General features: G+C 28.9%; 1 pseudogene across 1 annotated transcript; it reads right to left on the bottom strand.

Moving 5' to 3' along the window:
• Positions 1 to 5,412: 5,412 nt before the first annotated feature.
• LOC114178729 (transcription factor MYB44 pseudogene) lies at positions 5,413 to 6,901 on the bottom strand (annotated as a pseudogene). The gene has a single exon (XR_014993861.1). The product of XR_014993861.1 is annotated as a transcription factor MYB44 pseudogene (transcript).
• Between the last annotated feature and the right edge of the window lie 16,219 nt (positions 6,902 to 23,120).

Here is a 23,120-nt window from a genome sequence, read left to right as displayed (position 1 = left end):
TATACATTTCGCAGTCATAAAATAAATATTGACATGAAATATCGACGGAAAGAACATTTTACTACTACTCATTTACTTGGATGATCTGCCCTCAAATTTAGAAATTACATCTTAAGCATTTACTCTGCGATGAAAGGCTTTTCTTTGGTGGCCTGAATAATAGCCTTTTTCAGAAAAATCCCTTTTAGAAATTACAATATTACTTTTCTTTCGGGGTCTAAACAGTAAATTCAACTGTTTTTCTGACGTGTGTGCAAGTACTGTTTTAGTTAGAATTGTGTTGATGTTGAATAGGCAAATCATTTGATGAATTTCTTTTCATATTAATTAATTAAGACGTTTAAGTTTTTTTTTATTGAAGTTGATCAATTTCGTTGTTAATTTTATTAACATTTATTCTTTTTATGTTTTTAACTTTACTGTAAATGTATGAAATAATTAAAGGCTGATCTAAGTAAATGACAAGTTGTTTTATTCTAGGTATGAATATATTCTTTGTCCCATATTACGTAAATGGCTTATTTTGGACAAACCGAAAATAGCATTGAATCTATGGTATGACGTGTAAACGACATTTTGTTATGTGACAACGTCATGAAATGATAGTTCATTGAAAGTATATATTTATTCTAATTATTAATCGGATGAGCTAATGATAATGGGATTTTGCGACGTTGCAACAATTTCATTTGTCCATTTTATGGCATATTATGTCACAAAATGCAATATGTCAATTTAAAAATTAACAAACAATTAGTTGCTGAATTAGATTTCGTTGATATGAAAAAGGGTAATGCCTTAATCATTAAAGTTACAAGATTAAAATCACCCTTGTGTAATTAAAAAAGCAATCTAGCCATTATATCAAGATAACTTTTTTATACATATGGTGTGTTTTATATTATTTACCCTGTCTAAAAAATGTGCTTCTTTAGCATTTTCTTTTTATATTTTGATATTTTAGTGATAAAATTGTTAACTAGAATAAGAAGATACACACTTGTGATACTTTTTAAACAAGAATATTATATAATATTCAATTTTTGAAAATATAAGGGGTTGTTTCTAGAACACTAATTTGTGCTTCGTACAAAACGGAAAATTTAAATTTATGTGGAGGTACCTGCAGTTGAAGGAAGGGTGCCAAATGGCAAATACAAAAACACAGTTATTTTGAATGACCTAACTAATTATAGTTTGAAAGTTTAGACATGACAGTGCTTTAAATCTACATGCCTCGAAAATAACGGCTATTTCCAATTAGATGTATGTAAGTCTTTAATTGAAGGTTTGATAACACGGCAGAGCCTTGCGTTACGTTACAGTTAATTTCACTGCTACGTCTGAAAGCAATTATAGCCCAAAATTTATGGTCGTTGACCATTTAGAGTTTGAAGCATTGTTGGTTGTGGCTGCTTTTATACTACCCTGCTACTGCATCTGAAACTAATTATAGCTCTAAAATTATGGTTGTTGACCATTCTTGGATAAATTGGTTTTTTCTGTACTTCTACATCCTATTTTAATGTCTTTAAGTGAAAAATATATATATGATTTTCTCTCATTTTAAAAAATTAATAAAATAATAACTGTTGTTTAACTTTTATACTAAGTAGTGATAGATTCGTACAATGATTATATAATTTTAGAGGAGAAAACTTACATGCAATTTAATTCATGTATTTCGTACTGTTTTTGTAATTAAAATTGAAGATTTATGTTGAAAGCTTACGGTGACATTTGATGTAAACATTATTTTACCAAACAATAAAACGTCAACCAATACTGTAGAGATTAAAGTTTGTCTAGATCTGCCATATGTGTAATTTATTATTATTATTATTATTTATATATATAAATACGTTATTGGCATGTCTCTTTAAAAAATATTTTTTTTAAACATTTTTTCAAAAATTAAGATGTTATTATACTTTTTTAAAAGTGGATACTAAATTAATATATTTGAACAAAAAATGACTACCATCCAACTAATATATATATATATATATATATATATATATATATATATATATTATATGAAACAATTTTATTGTTCACTTCTTAGTATGTTCTAAAAGTATTGACCTCGAATTGAATTAAATTAGTTAATCCATTTAATTTAAAAAGAAAAATTAATAACAAAATTGTAACAAAAAATTAAATAAATTATCTCACTCCTTAAAACAATGCAACAAATTTGAAGTTAAAATAAACATTTTAATATTATGGGAAGAATGGAGGAATTATGTATTAGGTCGTGCACTTTAAATATATCATAAAAAATATCAAACTATCGATATAATAAATTATTCTTAATGATATTAAGAACAGTTCCTAATATCAATAATATAATGCAGAAGCATATTTGATCAGTAATTAGATAAAATGTGGAAGCGTATCTGATCAGTAATTAGGAACAATATAGATGGAAGAGTGATACTTGATCTTAAAAATAGAATCAATCGAAACATTAAAAATTTTTTATGTGTAAGAAATTGTTTAAATGTGAGACGATACTACTCTCCTTCTGGTATGCATGTCCAAAACAAAGAGTACTATCATATGTCTTATTTTTCTGTCTTAAGATTGATTAATGATGGGATATGAGTTTTATATATTTACCAGTAGAGACCATAGACCTCTCAACAGGTCATGGAATAATATCACAAATCGATCATTTATCAATCCAATCCATCATGGATCATTCATTAGAAACTCAATAATTACATTATCCATAAAATTAATAACAATTGTGTAATATAGTTGACAGTAACAAATAATATAATTTATTGATTAATGTTAATTCATAATAATAACAAAAAAGAAAATAATAATTTTATATAATAAAATTATATAAAAATACAACATTATGATAATCAAGAGAACAAAGACTAGAAAGTGAATTCTCTAATAACTTATAACAATGATAGGAGTTGACAAGTTTTGTTATCTCATATTCATTTTCAAGAAACAAACTCATCATACTCCTCATATCCAATGGATATGAAATTTTTGTCTCATTCTCAACCTAACGAGTAATGGGTATACTCCTCTACTTGTGTTTATATCCATACTTGTTTTATTACTGCTTTAATATTAATTATTTATTTTTTTATAAAATTATAATAAAATCTTACAAATGAAACATAATATTATCAAATATTTTAATATCAAATGAACGTATTATCGTTTCTCCAAATATCAAATACTTAGGAAAAAATTATAATTGTATACATTTTAAATTAGAGTACCAAATAAAATTTCATGAAAACCAAAACATTTATTAAACTTGTAAACATTAATAAAACAAAGTTGATAAAATTTAAAAATATTTTTAAGAGATTTCAAAAAGAAAACAGATATTCAAATTTAAAAATATTTTAAATGTCTCTTTACTCTCATTCTTTAAATTCTAATGAAATCTCTTTTTTTTATACATTAACAAAAAATATTACATTATTTGAATGAAATCACACAAAGAACAAAAATAAAATATATGGAGTGCAGGAAGCAATGACCTTAGACCTAAATATTATCAATCTCTTATACCTATCTAAAGATCGAGACTAGGGATGACAATACAGGCCTGCTCGGCCTGCACTTGGCCCACAAAATGTGGCTGAAAATTTTGGCCCATCCCGCATAAGTGTAGGCCCGTGGGCTAGCCTACCTTTTCTGAAGAAAAAAAATCTTATGATAAAGCTTTCAATGTTCAACAAATTGGGAAATTTTAACAAGTTCACAAAATTAAGCAAAGACTTTGAAAAGTTGATGATAAATTAATAATTCAACATTTTCATCATATTCATATTTATACTTTAACATATATGATGTATTATACATAATACTTGTCGTTTCCAATCATACAAGAATATGGAGCATTTATGCAGAAGTCCAGAAGAAAAGTAACTAATATACACAAATGCAGGTTTTTTTCTACGGGCTAGCGGGCTGCATGCCAACTCGCACAAACTGCAGGCTTCTACAGACTGAACTTCTGTGGAGCAGCAGGATCAATGTCCTGACCGCTCCACATTTTTTTGGCAAGTCAAGCTCATATTGCCACCCCTAATCAAAACCATTGTATCAAAACCAGAGCTTGCTTCTTGCGCCTCCATGTTTTTTTCCTGTACCTTCATAATCTTTAAAATTCCAGTTGTACCCTTATCAAAAGACGGGTGGTAGAATGACAACGTCGGGATGCCTGATGGTGGTAGGGACAACAAAGTGACCTGCGACGTAGATGAACTGGACAAAGGTGTGATGCATGCTTGGTTAAAGTAGGAGGACGCAGGTGACAGAGGAAATGTATGGGTTGAATGGAGGAAAGAGATGAGGTGAAAATGGAAGAAGTGGGGGTTTGAATGGAGGAAAAGCCCGAAATCCATTTATGCTACAAATTTTTACATTGTGAACTGAATTCAATACAAAAATATATTATAAATTGTATAATTCGTAATGTATTTTTTTAAAATATTTTTAAATTATATAATTTCAAAATATATGTTTTAGATTACACAAGTTAAAATATATTTAAAAATATATATATTTCAAATAGTATAATCTAAGTGTATTTTTAAATTCAAAAATATATTATAAATTGTATAATCTAAAATATACAAATATTTAAAATTTATTTGAAGTTAAATAATTGGAAATATAATTATGAATTCAAAAATATATTTTTGATTTTGAATCCGAAATATATTAGTTTTTTAATACATTAAAGATCGTGTAATCTGAAAAGGTTTTAGATTACATAATCCATAAATCATTTCAACTTAATTTTATTATTCAAATTGAGAAATAATTTAAGTTTTAAACTTTTCATTGAGAACAAAATGATCATTTTGCCACTTCTATGGCAGTGCAGAAAGAAAAACCACAGTAACATGGTCTATTAAACCATAGGAACATGTTCAAGTAAAAGGGCAGCTGAAGAAAATTTGAAAAACATTTCACCAATAATAACGATCATATGATCTATTAACTAATTGCATGTATTAAAACAAACCTTAGAATGGGTATAATTTATTTTTCTAAAAGAGAATTAAAACTTCAAATCGTTTTTTATATAAAACGGGGGCAAATGCATTCATAACTAGGTAAACAAGATAAACTAAAAATTAAAATTATTAATATATTATAATGATGGTTTATGTCATTATTACTAAATTTTATTTCCAAAATTTAAATAAGTTATAATAATATAAAAATTAATACAATTACCGTGTAGAATTTTACTATGTGCTAGTTATTCAGTAACAAGGTATAAACGCATTGTTATTATTATCATGACATCTTTTATCATTTATAGAAAATAATATTAAAAAATTGAAAAATGATAATTCAATTAAAACCTAAATTATAATGGCTTCATTACATGAAGTCAAATGAGGTTGGAATAAGAAGGAAAACAAAATAATGATAGATAAACTGATTATATAGTAAACTGATTAACTAACAAATTTTGAGATATATAAAAGGATAACAGACAAAAACTACTTTCAAACTAAGTACCGGTTTCCTTTCTGTTCTAGTTGGTGAGCGTGAAACGCTATTTGCTAATTTTGGGTTTCAACCAAAACAAATATTTACATCATGCTTCAGCAAATAACAAAATAAATTGAACTTAATATTGAAAATTTGAGGATATTTCATTGATTTTAAAATCCTACCCCTCTCTCTGGCGCTTGTTTTATCTTTTTCGAAACAAAACCTGAAGCACAAGAGGTTCAAAGAAATTTCAGATTTGCCATGAAATTTCAATTTTTCATCGTTCCATGCTACTTTTGTCTTCCTCTCTTCTCTTCCAACTGTACACTAACCAATATTATTCCCTAAAATAAAAAGGAAAACAGCTTCCTTTTTATGCTTCATCATAACTCATAAACCTCCTTTTCTCAACACTAATTACGTCATAATTAGGAATCAACCCTGCTAATCCCAATTCGCTTCACCGACACGTTCCTAAAACCGTCCACACCCTGAAAACACATCGCACTCTGCTGCTGCTGCTCCATGTAACTCCGAACCTCCTTCTTTATCATCTCGTGCATCACCGCCATAAACTCCGCACTCAAATTCAAAGCTCCCATTCCAACCTCCGCCGCCGGAGTCGCTACGGTGCTCACCGGTGCTATGGTGAAGGGATTAGCTTGCATCGCCGTCGCCCGATTCGAGGCTTCCGATGACTCCACGCCGGGGAGAGACAGTGACAGCGAAGTGGTAGGACCGTCGTCGCACGACGACGCCGTTTCGACCACGGGTCGAACCGGCACGGGCCGGAACACGTGCGATGGGGAGACTACGCCAGGGGCGCTGGTCTCGCTCACATCGGATCCAGATGGGCTTCCTGGGGGCAGCGCAGCGCCGGCGCTAACGGAGCGTTTGAGTGGCTGCGGGCTGAAACCGGCAGCGGCAGCGGCGGGATCTTCGGCCATCATGATGGATGAGCACTTGCGCTTTAGCGTTGAGTTCCAGTGGTTTTTGATGGCGTTATCGGTGCGGCCCGAGAGAAGGCGGGCTATGGTGGCCCACTTGTTACCGAAGCGGGCGTGAGCGCGGATAATCGTGTCGTCTTCCTCGGGTGTGAAAGCCCGGTGCTCGACCTGGGGTGACAGCTGGTTGCACCATCGGAGCCTGCACGATTTCCCAGAGCGGCCCGGGATTGAGCGGCTGATGAGCGACCAGTTTCTGGGCCCGTGCCTCTCCACCAGCTTCTGCAGGGCTTCGTCCTCTTCCGGGCTCCATGGACCCTTGATCCGGTCCATGTCCTTTCGGCTTACGGCCATCATGATATTACTATGCTGTTGCTTTGCTTGATGAAGGGAATGAGGAAGGGTTTCTCTGGTTGAGTTATTGTGGTGGAGCATTGGGTCGTTAGAGCATGCTTGCGTTTTCTTATATCTGTGAGAGATGGGGTGTGGGGCAACCGGTTTAGGGGGTTCCACTTTTACGGGTTTCAGCGTCGGTTGTATTGTTCGTGGTACCGGTTTTTCCTGGGAAGCGGTTGCCTCTGGAGTTGGGATACAGCTGTAATTGGACACGCGTCGTTTCTTAGATTGTTCCCTTTACACAAGTCATCTCTTCTTCCCCTACTCATTTATCCTTTCAAATTCCCCTTTTTATTTATTTAACTGAAAATATTATGTAAATACTATGGATCCTGCACATCTTCTCCAGCCGTAAAAATTAACAAAAATAATAATACATTCAAAATTGAAAATATTTTGTTTTTTGTTTTTAGTAATTTTTAACTACTCTCCTCCTCAGCATAAAGCCTCTTCATGCAGAACAGCGCGTCCACTGCACAGGCAACGCTCCACTCAATTATAGCCTCCAATTTTGAAACTCACTTTTGACTTCCTCTTTTTTTCCTGTACCAGTGTTATCTCATTAAAGAAGAATAGAACGAATTTTTAAATATCAGTGTTATTTTGACAGGTTTTTTGTTTATTAAATTAAACTGTGGTTTCAGTTAATGTGTTAATATTTAATGTAAAGTTTAAACTTAAATCATGAAAAGAAAGTACCAGAAAGACATTAAAAAATAGGAGAGGTGAGTTTAGGAAAAAAGAAACGTGTCTGAGGTGTTTGGGAGCTAGGCGGATGTGGACGTGAATAGAATAGAACAGTTGTGGAAGTTAATTAATGTGGACAAAGAAAACGCCGAGAACCAGAAATCTGAAAGTTAAAATAATAAGAAAATGGAAATATTTTTTATAAAAAGGAAAAGATAGAAGAAGAAACGGAAAAGAGGAAAAAAAGAGAGATAACGATGATAACGGTTGGGTGATGATGGCTGAGGTTCCTTGCTTGCTTGAGTTTGACTGAGGACTATTCCAGGCTGTAGAGCATTTCGTGTGGGATATTTTTTTTTTTCAAGTTTGGTCCTTTTCGTAGGAAAAAAAATAGGAGAAGGGCCCATAGCAGGGTGAGGTGGCAGAAAACGACAAGATCGATCGCCGAATCGGAACGCGAATCATTACTGCTTTCCTGTCAGTCCAGCCTGTATTCTTTACCTGCCTCTATCGTCTTCCTCCACATACACCTGTCGGTCACTTCCTCTCATCTTCCTCGTCAATAATAATCCGGAATTATTTACAGTTAATCCCTCATGTGTTTTGTCAGTTAGATAAAAAAATAAAATATTAAATATGTTAACAATGAATTAATAAGCAGAAAGTGGGGATTAGGGGATGTATAATTAAAGCAAGGTATAGGGAAAGGGCGAGAGAGAAAGTTGTCGGGTAGGATGGGGGTATGGTACTCACTATTCAAATGCCAAAGATATGATCCAACAGATCCGTATCCAACCCCTTTCTGTTACTTGTACCTCCTACCCACTGCCCCTGTCTCCATGCACTATAAATATTTATTATTTTCCACCTTCTTTATCTTTATCAAAATACCACATTTCTGTTCATTACACTATACCCTCCCTTTTTTTAATTCTCCTATACCATATTCTAATGTCCTTCTAAATCTGGATACCGTGTAGACATTCTGACATAATTCTTTAAACAAATGTCTTTAATAATACACGATTGTTTATAAGCCTGTTTAACAATATGTCTGTTGTTAGAGTTTGATCTCAAAACTCAGGATTAGTAGAATATGTGTTTGCTGTCTCTGAAATGTTTTTTAATAAATAGATATTTAGGTTATAGTGAGTAGTGGACAGCAAAATGAAAGTGATGTGAATAATTACTACAGTAAGCATAATTTTTGAAATGGTATTTGGCAGCTGTATGGAGTGAGTGAAGGGAAAGGGTGAGGAAAGTAATGGTTGATGAGAGGGCTTTCAAAAAGAAGTTTTTGGCTGGCGTAGCATTTCCCAAAACAAGAAAAATACGGAGAGTTGTACTTTTACACTATCCAAACCGTTGGGCCTAGACAGCTGTAATATAATTATTAAGAGCAAGGACAGTCTGATTCACCTTTTCAACCATATAAATTCTAAACACTCTTCTTATTAACTAACACCTGCTTATTAAGCTTCAAAGTACAGTTAAGCCCCTCATATTTTGTGTTCACAATTTGGAAAATTAGGAAACTAAAAATTAATTAAAGAATTCTGTTAGATCAGTTTATAAATGGTTAAATTTACTAACCACTAAATAAAATTATACTTAAATAATTAATTTAATTTTTTTCTTTGTCTAAATTAAAACATAAAAAATAAACAAAATAAACAAAATTAAATTAAATAACGTAAATAAAATAAATAAATAAATTCAAGTAGACTATTTATTATGAACTTTTTTTAATTTATTATTTTTACAATTTAATATAATAATAAAAATAACTATCTAGTATTGGTTATGATTTTTTCAATTATATTGTTCATAATTATCAATAATATATCCAATGATATTAAAATTTTATAATATTTTCTTAAATTACAACTTAACAAATACCTTTTAACGTAATTGGTTACATATAAATACAGATATTTTATACTAAAAATATAATGTGTAAATTTTTTTTATTTACATTTTTTTTCCTTAACAAGTTATTTCTATATTTATGTACTTCTTACATTTTCTCGCTTTTTCTCTTCTAGAAGAAAGGAGGGACTTTGACTAATAAATTTAATGTCTTTTACTTTGTACAATTTCAAATTATTCAATATAGTTTTATAAAATTCAATTAAATAACTATTAAAGTCATATTAATTTATTATTATAATTCAGAAAAAAATCTACTTCGATTTTTTTCACAGTTCTTAAAATACTGTATATTCAATATTTTTTATTCATTCCTTTTACATTATAAAATGGTGATATTTTTTAATGTAAAAACAAATAAATGGTGTTTTCTTTTAATTTTAAATTGTTAAAAAAATGTGGTCATTAACTAAAAAAATATCTGCAAAACATCACGTGAGGAAGTGGGTTGATCACGTGAGTAGACGTTGCGTGCAAAGTAGACACACGTGGCTTTTGCTCCCCTGGAAGAGGCAGAAAAACTGAAGGTTCAGTGGTAAATTACAAAGGTACCCCGGTGGCGGTCCATTTTAATAAAACGAGTGAAGTCTAAAACCGTTGAATCTGGCTATGTGCTGTCCATTCATGGGTGTCTTGGTTTTAGTGGAAAACAAAACGGTCTAATACCGGACGATGATGAGGTACGGAAGCTGAATAATTTCATTTCATCCCTTCTCTCTCGCATCACGTGATGCATCCTCAATGTTCCTCATTCATCTATTTCATACTTCCTTTTCTATACTTTTTTATTTATTTAAATGAAAAAATATATACTTTCTTTTTATCACAGAAATTAGAAGTATTATTCATTTTCTAACTATATAGACAACTTTGTTTTATAATTCTCTTGTTTAAATGCAAGTATAGGAACTAAATACAGAAGGGGAAAAAATGTTCTCCCAATGTCTATCATATCTACGTAAATACAAGAAGTTGGAAACAATATTATACTACTTTTATAGATAAGTAAATAAATCATTTTTTTAATGAAAATGTATTATAAATATTTTTTAATATTAAAAAATATATTTAGTGTATTTTAATTTTATATTAAATATTTATATTTTAATTAATTTATCAAAAGTTAATTTTAAGGCAAAGAGAATAAAAAGACATGCTTTCAGAAAAAACAAATGAAGAACTATTTGAAAAATCTTCTTAAGAACATGATAATAGGAAAAAAATATATCTATTTTATCTCATTCATATCTTTTTCTTGTAATATTTATTGAAAGTTTACTAAATGAATGTCTTATTAATTAAGTAATGATATATATGTTGCTTTCACTCTTAAAAAAATGTTAAATTATTTTTATTTTACCAGTTAGGTATCGGCTAAATTACTTCATAGGTCTTTCATCTAACTAATATTTAAGTTTTCTAAACTTTCTCTAATTAAATTCTTAAATTTGTATATTATTTTTAGTTGCATTAAATATATTTTTGCTCTTTTAACTTTCGGTACAAATTAGAAATAGTTCACTAATTTTAGTTTCCAAACTTTAGAAATATGTGTATTTAGTCCTTTTAACTACATTTTTTTAAAGTTTATTTGATATTTTAAACACGTTTCATGATAGTATTTGAGTTGTTTATATCGTTTAACTCATATTTGTTTCAATGTTAGCTAGAAACGCATCTAAAACGGCAAATAAATTTAGTAGAATTCAAAATTTTGTTAAAATAACTAAATTCACCTAGATTTTAAAGATGAAGAATAAATTAGTTCAAAATTTCGACGAGAGACTAATTCTAATTTTCACTAAAATTAAGGAATAAAAACATATTTAAACTTTTTTAGGTTGCTCATTTGATTTAATAATTAATATAGAAAATAAATTGTTGAGTCAATGTTGTGAATTTGCAGCAACGTAGGATGTAGTTAAAAGAAATTTGTGAAAGAATGCTTAAGTGGATCTACAAAAGTAAGAATCCAAATTAAAGAACTTGATTCAAAGTATTGGATTCAAAACTTGTATAGATAAAAATAGTAGTGTTCTAGGATATCTTCAATATAAACTTACAAAAGTGATATTAGATTCAAGGATTGTCTAGTCTGTATGGTTGGTTAATTTTTCGTAATAACAATTAACAGAAAACTATGTTTTAAAAATTGGATCTTCATAATACTAGTTAAGATATTGGTTCAGAATTTAATCATAGTTGAAATTAGAAATGAATCAATATTAATAAAATTAAAACTACTTTTTGTAAATTATTTCAAAGAGTTTATTAAAATAAAGGCTTAATCACACAAAAGGTACCTATTTTCGTTACAAAATCTTAATTGGGTCATCAAGTTCAAAGTTATCTCAATCGTGGTTTTTTTTTTTAATTCTTTTTTTGCAAAAACAGTTGACACATGTCAAATTAGGATTTTGCCACGTGTAAGCTTGTAAAATTTTTTTAGTTTTTAAATTAAAAAAAATGCCACGTGTCAAAATATGATTCGACCACGTGTCAATTATTTATGTGAAAAATCTCTATTTGATCCATGTATTTGTTATTTTGTCTCAATTTAGTCCTAATATCTTTTTAAATTGAAGTCATTGCACCCCTTCTAAATTGAGACCAAATTTAACTTTTATATCAATATTATAATGATATTTTTATTATAATAGATATTTTTTAAATTCAAATGTAAGTTGTTTAGAAATTATTAAAACAATTTTTTTAAATAAAGTTTAATGCAAAATTTAAATTTAAATAAAATTAATTTTGTTAAAAATATCTATTATAATAAAAATATCATTATAATATTGATATAAAAGTTAGATGTGGTCTCAATTTGGAAGAGATGAAATTACTTCAGTTTGAAAAGAGATCAAGACTAAATTGAGACAAAAAAAAAACAAATACAGAGACCAAATTAAAATTTTTCACATAAATAATTGACACGTGACAGAATCATATTTTGACACGTGGCATTTTTTTTTAATTTAAAAATAAAAAAAATCACAAGCTGACACGTGGCAGAATCCTAATTTAATACGTGTCAGCTGTTTTTCAAGAAAAAAAGTAAAAAAAGTTAAAATTTTAAAAATTTCAAAAAATTAAAAAAATTAAAAAAAATCAAAAAAGTCACGAGCTGACACATGACACACAGTTAACACCGTCAATGATATCCTAACGGAAAATACCAAATTGGAACAAATTTTCAAAAAAATTTAAAGTTGAGGACCAATTGAGATTTTGTAACGAAAATGGAGACCTTCCGTATGATTAAACCTTATATAAACTTAAAAATATAACAATATGTTTCACCAACTTCACACAAAAAGAACACTAGGACTTTCGTAAAATCAACACAAATCTTTTAATTTTTTGAAATATTTGAAATCACATGAAAATTGTGTAAAATCTCATAAAATATCAGTGTGATTCTTTCTTGTACAATTGCACAAATTATCTAAAAAATTTAAAGTGAATCTTTGTTTATAGATTTTTTAAACTTTATGATGCTTTTGATCGATTAAATCAAGTTCCTAATCGATTATTCTAACTATATTTTTAAAATATTTGCAACGTTTTATGATATAATCGATTGTTATTTATTTTGATAGATTAAATATGTTCCTCGTTGAATGTTTAAAATTGATTTAATTGATTATAAAAATATTTAATCAATTATTTTTATTCAAAGCTTAAAAATCACTTAATTTTTCTATATCTTATTATTTTACAATAAACATTCGCTTAAGTCTGTATTTTAATCTTGGGAGTTTGATCTGGATTTTATTAGGATGCAGACTTATAAAGTTTTATGAGTCATATTACAATATGAAATATTATGGGTCATATAATTATAATATCAAATATTATGAATGTGACAAATTTTTAAGGATTGTAAAAATATGAGAGATATGAGACATAAGAGTTATGTTACATGAGGAACTTTATTTTATTTTATTCATATGAGTGAATTCAAAGATTCTCTTTATTTATATCGGATCTGATCAGTTAAATAAAAGCTAAGGGTGTGTTCTTCACCCTTCGGCGTATCATCTTACACAACAATTATCAATCGACAATCTCATGTGAACGAATTTAAAATAGTTGTCAAATGACTTTACGTAATTTTTTTTTTTTTGAAAATAAAGTTACAAAATTATTTAACTCTTTTATACCTTTGTTATGCAAGTTTTCCATATATATATATATATATATATGTTATATTCTTCACTTTTATTCATATATACAAATTTTGTATAACATGTCTTTCTAAAATATTTTGCTGTATTATTATATAATTAAAATGTAAGAATGATTATGTTTAGAATTTTATATAGTTATTAACTGTGTTTGAATGACTCAAGGTTATGTTTGAAATTTTTTATGTTTTTTATGTTATATTTAGGCAATTTGGGATGAAACATTAATTTTTGTAAAAGTAAAATATTTTTTTATAAAATAATATGACATGTAGAATTTTATCTAAATAGCTAGTAACATTAAGTTTTTTGGTTGTAGTTAAATAAATATGTGTTATATGATAAAAATAAAAAAGATAAGTGTTATAGGCAAGAAGCACGAGACTCTAAATCAAAACATTCGTTTTTTTTTTCATCATCACCCTTATTCAAGGGATTGTTTTAATATGAATTTTTTAGATTCATTTTATTTATTAATAGAGAAATACTCCAATATTATTATAAAGAATTATTTAAATGTCTTAATGTTAATATCATAATTTGTTCATTAAATATACATTTCAGATGAATAAAATTTTGATCCGTGATAGAGTCGGACCTGAACTATAACACTAGAATAAGTATATTAAATAAAAATAAATAAATTTGTGTTTAAGAAACCCAGATATAACCAAAACAAAATTGAATATGATGAGTGTTTTAGTTAGATAAATGTTCTTATATCTTCGCTAGAACAATAATCCTTCTCAATCATTTATTCTGAAATTAAAAAATAAAAAATATTAAAAAAAGTAAAAATTTCATTTGAGAAGACTTAAAAGTTAACCTCAGATGATAAATATAAATAAGTTGCAGTTTTATAAGTAACAAAACGGTCTATTTTTTGTAATAGAAATGGAGTCTACACACAACAACATGGACATTAAGGAACATTTGATATCACTACAAAATAAACAGAAAAGGTTATCTAACAAAAGAAACAAACACGATATTGAGTTGATGATGTGGACCCGAGTGAATGGTATTATTGACATAATAACACAATCAAATTAGAGAAAGTTTAATTAATAGTTAAATCAGTGAGATTAGTGTATTTGGTTGAAATAGTAAAATATTGATTATAATGAATTTGTGGGTTGAGATTTAAATCCAACCTAACCTGATTAATTAGTACTGAACCTATTGAAATGCAGATGGGTTAGATTAATGAGGCATGCATGACCTACCTACATGCCTAAGACTCATTCATGGTCATAAATACATGACAGTAACATTGTATTTATCCAAGCCTGGGTCATGTAAACGGGTCTGTTAAGTCCGTATGGATAATGAATTCTTGTTTTTAAATTCTACATACAGATAACTAATTTTCAAGTTTGATTCGTTACTGCCGTTTGTAGATATAATATGTGGGGTCACGAATTAGCTTGCGGACGTGAAACTATAACTTAACCGCTACACAAGTACACCTATAAAAGTCAACTCGTTTAATTTGATAAATTTTATTTTTTAATTTCGTATATTTTTTATTAAACAGATTTTTATGTTAACAAATAAAATGAAACTTACAACTCATATAAGAGAATATATTACCTTTATCTTCAAATTTTAAGATAGTAAATTTTTGAATTTTTTTTCTTATGAGATATTCAACTTTTTTTTATGTTTATTTAATATAAAATTTAAACTCACATTTTAATTTTCAATAATATTTATGATTCTTATCTAATATAGCACTTAAAATTACTCTTTAAAATACACATATGTAAAAGATTACTGTATAAGTAATCACTTGCAAATTTACTAAAAGAAATTTAATGTTTTAAAATATTTAAAATACCTATATTTGAATTATCTCACATAAATTTTCTTTATTTTTAAATAACTTTTTTAACAAATGAATTCAAACTTTAAGAATTTAAATTCAAATTTTGGATAAAAGAAATTCAATTTCCACTTAAAATTTCACCTTTAAATATATATATATATATATATATATATATATATATATATATATATAATTTCGTAATTTCAACAATAAAATTTAATGAAAATATATATTATACAATTTTAAAATATTCTATAATATAAATTTTAATATAGAATCATAGATAATAATTTCAAAATAGACAGAAAAGGAGAGAAGGAAGAGAGTAAACAAAGAATAGATAAGTGTACTCATATGCCTCAATTCTGACCTATCCGATATATTTTTACTTGCTCATAAACCAATCATCAGTATTATGATTTAAATATCACCAAATAGATTTGGAATTTATACAAATATGATTTTTTTTATCACAATTAAATTTGAAGAAATACATAATCTAAAACAAATTATTGAATAAAGTAAATTCTAATACAAATTAATATGGTAAAATAAATATCAAATAAGAAAATAAATGACAATAGAATAGAAAATTAGGAATATAAACCTTAATCTTAATGTTCTGATTCCGACCCAAGTTCGTTCGGCAGCCATGGTTAGGAACAACCATCATGTTCCCGAAGTATTGTCCGCTTTTGAGCATTTTAGCTCCGTCACGATTTTGTCCTTAAAAAGCACTTCGAAAGGTGAAGGAAGATAGGAGTATTTAAACTTCGTTTGACCTCGATTCCTAAACAATGTAGGTGTACCAAAACACTTAACATAAGAATCATAAATCAAAAAGAATATTTGACTATAAATATAATTGGTACTATCAAGGAAAAAAAAACAATAGATCAAGTGCTCTAGTAAAGCAGATCATCAGTCTTATAACAACAAAAGAGGGAAAAAAGAAAAAGAAATTAGAAGAAACCCTTTTACCTAACTTTTCTTTAGACAATTGACACTATTTTTATTAGTGTCATAATGTTGTTCTTTCATAGCTCATGTCCTTATTAGAAACAGGACTAGCCATACTCTTCTTCTTGCATTCACTTTACTTCCGTATGAGGTTTAACTTATTCCTCTCCGAATCTTTTGTGCGTTATATTTTATATAATTTTATTATATAAAATTATTATTTTTTATGTTGTTATTATTATTATAGATTAACATTAATCAATAAATTAAATTATTTGTTAATGTTAATTATATTGCACATAATTAATTATTATATGGGTAATATATATAATTTTGAATTTTTGATGAACGATTTGTGATAAGTTGAATTATTTAGTAAACAGTATGTGATGAGTTTGAATAATCAAATACTTATTTGAGAGGTCTCTCATCTCTGTTGAGAGATTATAAAACTGATATTCATTAGTCAGTCTTCAGTAACAACGTAAAACACTCTTACGTTTTAGAATATCTATCAGAAAGAGAACAGTAGGAACTCATACTACGTAGGATCCTTTATTAATCCGAGTATATAATTTTTAACTCATATTTGAATGCTTCAAATATATTGTATTATTGTATCTTTTATATATATATATATATATATATATATATATATATATATATATATATATATATATATATATATATATGTATATTTTATGATAAACCAGATGTGTCGATCCAATTACGATGTTTGGTGTTCATAGTCATGCCTAATATGTCAAACCCTTAAATAAAAAGAGTACGAGAAACACAAGAGATGGAAAAGAAAGCCGACATAAGAAATTATCCCTAACAGAGAGAAAAAAAATATAATAATTTATTACAGCAATACTTTACTTACATAAGGAAACTAAAATAAAAATTTTCTTTTTGTTTAGCTGTAAATTAAATATATTAAGCTACGTTATTATTTTTATATGCTTCACAATATAATATTTTGGAGATACCAAGTATTGGTTAATAGGTGAATAAATAAGTATATTTATATTTTTTTTCCAGTTTGTGTAGTAATACATACAATTCTCACCTACCACAACCAAATTTTATTGCTCAAAGACTAATTAAAAATATTAAGATAAGAATATCAATACATAAGTTGGAATATATCTATCTCGTATAAATAAAATTGTAAAGTTTAAGCATATCAATTAGTGCTAATGTTATTTCTACAATTTAGTATATATAGTTTGGACTCTCTTAATTTTTTTTCTTTATATAGAAAAGAATGTGAATAAATATGTTAATAGACCAAGAGAAAAAAAAACCTATAAGTGTTTTGTGGAATCATAATCACAAGGATAAATTCCTAAAAAAAACTCATGAGTGTTCTATGAGATCCCGAGGGACTATTAAGTCCCCTACACTCATGAGTACTCTACAAGATCATTATCCCAGGGATTGAATAATCCCCCTACATACTGGAAGAAGGCTCATGAATGCTTTATGGGATCTTCATCTCAGGGGCTGAATATGTTTTGTCCATAAGCAGAAAAGACTCATGAATTTCTATGAGATCTTCATCCCCAAGACTCGGGAAAACTTAAGAAGGCTTCATTCTAGTTAACGAAAATTAATAATTTTTTCTATTAAATCATTTAATTGTTGTTGTTAGTTAATTTGGAAGTTGGAAATGATGTAAACATGACATTGGATGCATCAGAATGAATTTTGAAGATGGAAACATTGAATTTTCCCTTATTTAAAAAAATGGTGTGTATCATTGCACTTAGTATTTTTATTTCTTAAACAACGTGTGGATATTCATGGAATATGTTATATTATAATTTGAGTGAGAAAGAGACCACGATTTAATAAGTTTTTTAGTGTATAAGAGAGTTGAATAGTTGTGTGTCATCGAAATGTTTGTAGTTTTGTTCACAAAAAAATTGCACAAGAAGGATATGCAGTTTTGTTCAGAAAAAATGGTATAAAGGTTTGTAATTTTTGTTAGAAAGATTACATTTTAAGTAATAATATTTGTGTTGAGTATTCGTGGTGTAGGTCTTTAGGTGTTGAACCACATTAATTTTCTTGTATGTTTTTATTTAAATTTATGTTCTTATTTATGGATGTGCTTCTACATATAGAAATTATTTTCCTATTGCATGATTTCCAGCAGTGGTATCAGAGATGAAGTTCTAGTCCATGTAGGAACATGAATAGTTTGACATGATGGTCAAAATCAAAGTTGCATGTTGTGTCTTTAGAGAGAGGTTAGTCTTGATCATTCTTTTGTGCAATGATTTAGTTTATACATATGTGGTTGGGTCTGAGTTGGCCAAGGTCGTGTTGGTGATCGATTTCACCTTGGGTATTGGTGTGTTGTCAATGGCAATTATATAGAAGTTGCTAACAACGAGTCTGATGTACAAGATGGTGAGGGAAGATCACTAGTGATAAGGTTGTTCAAGTAGATATGTTGGTAGATGAAAGATATGTTTGTTTAGTTGGTATTCACGAAAGTCCCACATCGAGTAATATGAATAATAGAGCAACAGAGAAAATTACTATAAAAGTAAAGAGATGTTTTTGGATTTGCTACAACTCAATAAGTCTCTTGGGCTTGGGTGTACAGGGGGTTGGGTAATAATAAGTAAACATTTGTAGTTTTTTCCACAAAAAGTTTGCATAAGATGAATTTGCAGTTTCCTTCGCAAAAAAGTTGTATGAAAATTTGCAAATTTTACTAGCAAAACTGCATGTTGAGTAATAATATTTTTGTTAACTATTAGTGAATGTAGGTTTTGCGATAGTATAATCACTCAAGCATTAGTGATGAGGTGAGGGAAGATTTTGAAGCTTAGTAATCACTCAAGCATTAGTGATGAGGTGAGTGGACATTTTGAAGCTTATTGGCAATCTATCATATTGCATAAGCTATTTTAATAATTTAAAATAAAACAAATATGCATTGGAAAGAATACAAAGAATGAATACAAAACATATACATACATACATACCATTTTTTTTATTGAAAGAAGTTGAACTCACAACCTCTTCCACCCACCAAATCAACCTTATTTCTTCATATTGTTAGAAAGAAATCAAACCTATGACCTTTCCCTCACTTCTTTTTTAACTAACCACTAAGTCAATGTTCAAAAGATCTAAAAAAATAACAGATAACCAAGCAGAAGCAAAATCCAAATCAAATCTTCCCTAAATAAATAATATGCAAAATAACAAAATGCATAAAATAGAGAAGGGAGGAACCAACAAACACCAAAACTTTTAACGTGGGAGACCTCAATATGGAGGAAAAACCCACAAGACTTAATCCAGTAAAAACTTCCACTAATAATAATTAATGGATACAGCACAAGTTCTCTTGGAGATTTTAAGGATCAACAGAACAATATTCTCTTCACCAACCAGCCAACAAGGTGGATAACAAATGTCAATGGGTACTTTAAATAAACAACAAAGAGAATCCCAATATATGAGAAGAGGAATAAAACATTTTCTTCAAGGTAGCTTTTCTGCACAGACTTGCACAAGATAAACTGGTTGTTTTTTTTTCTTCTTCACTCCCTTTGATGGCTCCCTTTGTTTCTCACTCTATTCTTCCTCATAATAAACTTGATGCAAGGATTGTATATTTAAATTGCATAATAGACGGGGAGCACATAAAATATATCTCATTTTAATTTTCTTAATTAAATCAGTGTGAACCCAATAAATTGGTGACCCACTTGATGGTCACCTTATCACTCCTAATAGATAAATACATATTCATATCCTAGTACCTGTTGGACTAATAAAAATAATACGTCTTAAAAAATTTCACATTGCTTAAGATTAGCTAGAGAGTGCATGTTGGTGACTATATAATGGACTCTAAATTCATAGTGTTTCTTATCCCAAGTCAAAGACACTTTAAGCTAGTGTTTCATATTTTTTGATATCTTTGTAAATATAGTATCAAGGTGTAGTTAAAATTTTGTTCCAGAAAGTGTAGGTGTACCAGAGATGCAAAGGTTGAAAATGTTTTTTTATATCATAAAACATAATAATTATTGTCTTATTGTCTATACATGGTTTTTTCCAACATTACCAAATTTGATATTACCATACCTTAAAACACAGGAGAAAAATTATGTTAGAGTTAACATGCTCTGGCACGTAATTACTTACACCCGACATTGCTAACAATCAGAAATAAAGATATTAAGCGAGGAAAAGTTAAGAAACTAATAACAGTTAAGTTAATATTTATTTAGTGACGAAAAATAAAATTGTAAGGAAGGTATAAGGAAAGGTGAAAATGAATAAGATTGTAAGTATGTTGATTTAGTTTAACCTATAGTGAAGTGAGGAACAGGGGGAGTCTGACTTAGCAAGAAAGCAGATTGTTTTTATGTGCGGGGAAGAGAAGAAGAGGGTTTGGTTTTCCGTAGCGACAGAAAAAACTGTTGGTGTTTCCTTTGGAACCGTCAATGGTAAACTCGTAAAAGCGATAGCCAAGTCACATTCATGGGCCACACCTGCCAGCTATATCGCATTTTATTCACTCTTTATCTCTTATTTTACGTTTTGTGCTTCGGGATTCGCCAAAATACCTCATCATCACTCATTCATTCACTCATTCATTCATATCCCAATCCCATGATTCTCGCTGTTCTAAAGCCACCCTTGCGCACCGTTTCGTTTCAGGTCTTCTCCATTTGCTTTTCCGCTTTTCTTTCTCCTGCTTAAGGACTAAGACTATAAATAAGCCCTTTCCTTTTATTAATTAATTAATGGAATTTCTCAGGTGATTGGGAAATTGATTAGGCGTGAAGTTCTGTTGCTAAAAAGGGCTCGCACTAGATCGTGCTTTAGGGAGAACAACGACCTTTCTTTTCGTATGTGTGCACTTTCACAAAATGTGTACAAATATCTAACCCAACTTCAAATTTGTTGAGCGGAGAAAGAAAGAGAATACCCCACGAGGAGGGGATGTATATGTGCATATGATATTGGTTAAACTTTATAGCGTATATTGACTTTATTCCCTGTGATTAATTTAATAATTGATGTGTTTGATAAGTTAGGTGAGATGTGACAGTGGTTTAGTTTTTAACACCAATGGTGCCTATAATAATATACACAAAAGTAACGGAACAAACCGCACAGAGCTTCAACACTTTGAATTAGTTTATTAGGGTGGAAATTATTGAGAGCGTTTGAGGGAGCCGTGTTCTATTTTAAAACTGCAATCTCCCAACACAGTGTTAACAAAAATAAGGACATTGGAATCACTGGGATTAATACAAGACAAGAGGGATAGAGGAGTTTGATTTTGTCCACCCACCCAATCTCTCATCTTTCAATCCATCTCCATCTCCATCTCCATCACTTTTTTTTTTCTTTTTCTCTTTTCTTTTGTTTTTCATGTCCCTATCCATTTTTCTCCTCTCCCACTTTTTGTTTTTTTATTTCCCTGTACGAACTAATGCATGTCACATAATTCTTTTCCTTTTCCTCACTTTTACTACCTCTTTTCTTTTATTCAGAATCTCTTCAAAAACTAAACTAACTCTTTCACTCTTCCTTCTCCATCCATTACCACCATAACTTGTTATTTAAAAAGGAAAATTAATTGTTATAAGACTGTATGCATTTTAATGCACTTCTCAAAATATCGAAACATTTTTTTCATTATCATATTGTTTTGGGTATTCATAAATATCATTTCTTTGACTGATTCAGTTGCTTTCTTCTATGTGCCGATTTGAAAAGTATACATATCCATGAATATTATTTTTATTTTTTTTTAAGGAAAATGAGTTGTTTTTTCATGTATTAAAATAGGTGTCGCTGAAAGATCTAAGAGAGATGCAACATCATCAGCTACCCCTATCAACATTGTGTGATAAGGATGGGTGCACGTTTTTCTATGACGAGAATTGATTTATTTATATTTCGTCGTTAAAATTTAAAAAAATCTTAATTATCTGTCTATTTAAAAGTTGAGAAATATTTTAGTATTTTCAAAAAAATTTAGAAAAATAGTATTTAATAAATGCTATAATCATGCTTTTCTTAAAATTTGAAGAATAAAACACTCTCCAACATTTAGAAGATAAAATATGTGGTAATGGTTAATGATTGATATGTGAATAATAGGAGGTAGGTGGCATGTATGAGTTATGTGCGTATGGTAGCATTCCTATGTATTGTCATCTAATTATGCGGATGGTCGTATCCGGCACTGGACATGACATTGAGAAATATCGCTTTCTTAAAGTTAATATGATGTTTGTACAAAGCATCTTTTTAGCACAGTTTTTCCCCACGATTTTGTCATGTTGAGAGCAACTCAGATCAAACACAACCCCACACATCTTCGCAACTATGTATTTACCACCCATGTTAATCGCTGAGTTCAAATCACAAAATTATATTTTTATTATTGTGTAAATGTTATTTCAATTTCTATTTATTTTAAACTCTATTGTCATCAGATAATGTTTCTTTTTGTTTTTATTTGTGTTCATTACAAATTGCCAACCCTCTACGAAAATCAGTTCATTATTATTATTATTATTATATATATATATATATATATATATATATATATATATATATATATAAGAATGAATGGATATTTCTTAAGTGGAAGAAAGTGGGTGTCAAAATTATGTTCTTTGATTTATTTAAGTT

Source organism: Vigna unguiculata, chromosome 3, assembly GCF_037176805.1.
Source record: "Vigna unguiculata cultivar grain cowpea cultivar isolate G323 ecotype 2 chromosome 3, ASM3717680v1, whole genome shotgun sequence".
Classification (NCBI taxonomy): Eukaryota; Viridiplantae; Streptophyta; class Magnoliopsida; order Fabales; family Fabaceae; genus Vigna; species Vigna unguiculata.
Note: the sequence above shows the minus strand (reverse complement) of the source record. Positions and strands in the feature narration are given on the sequence as shown.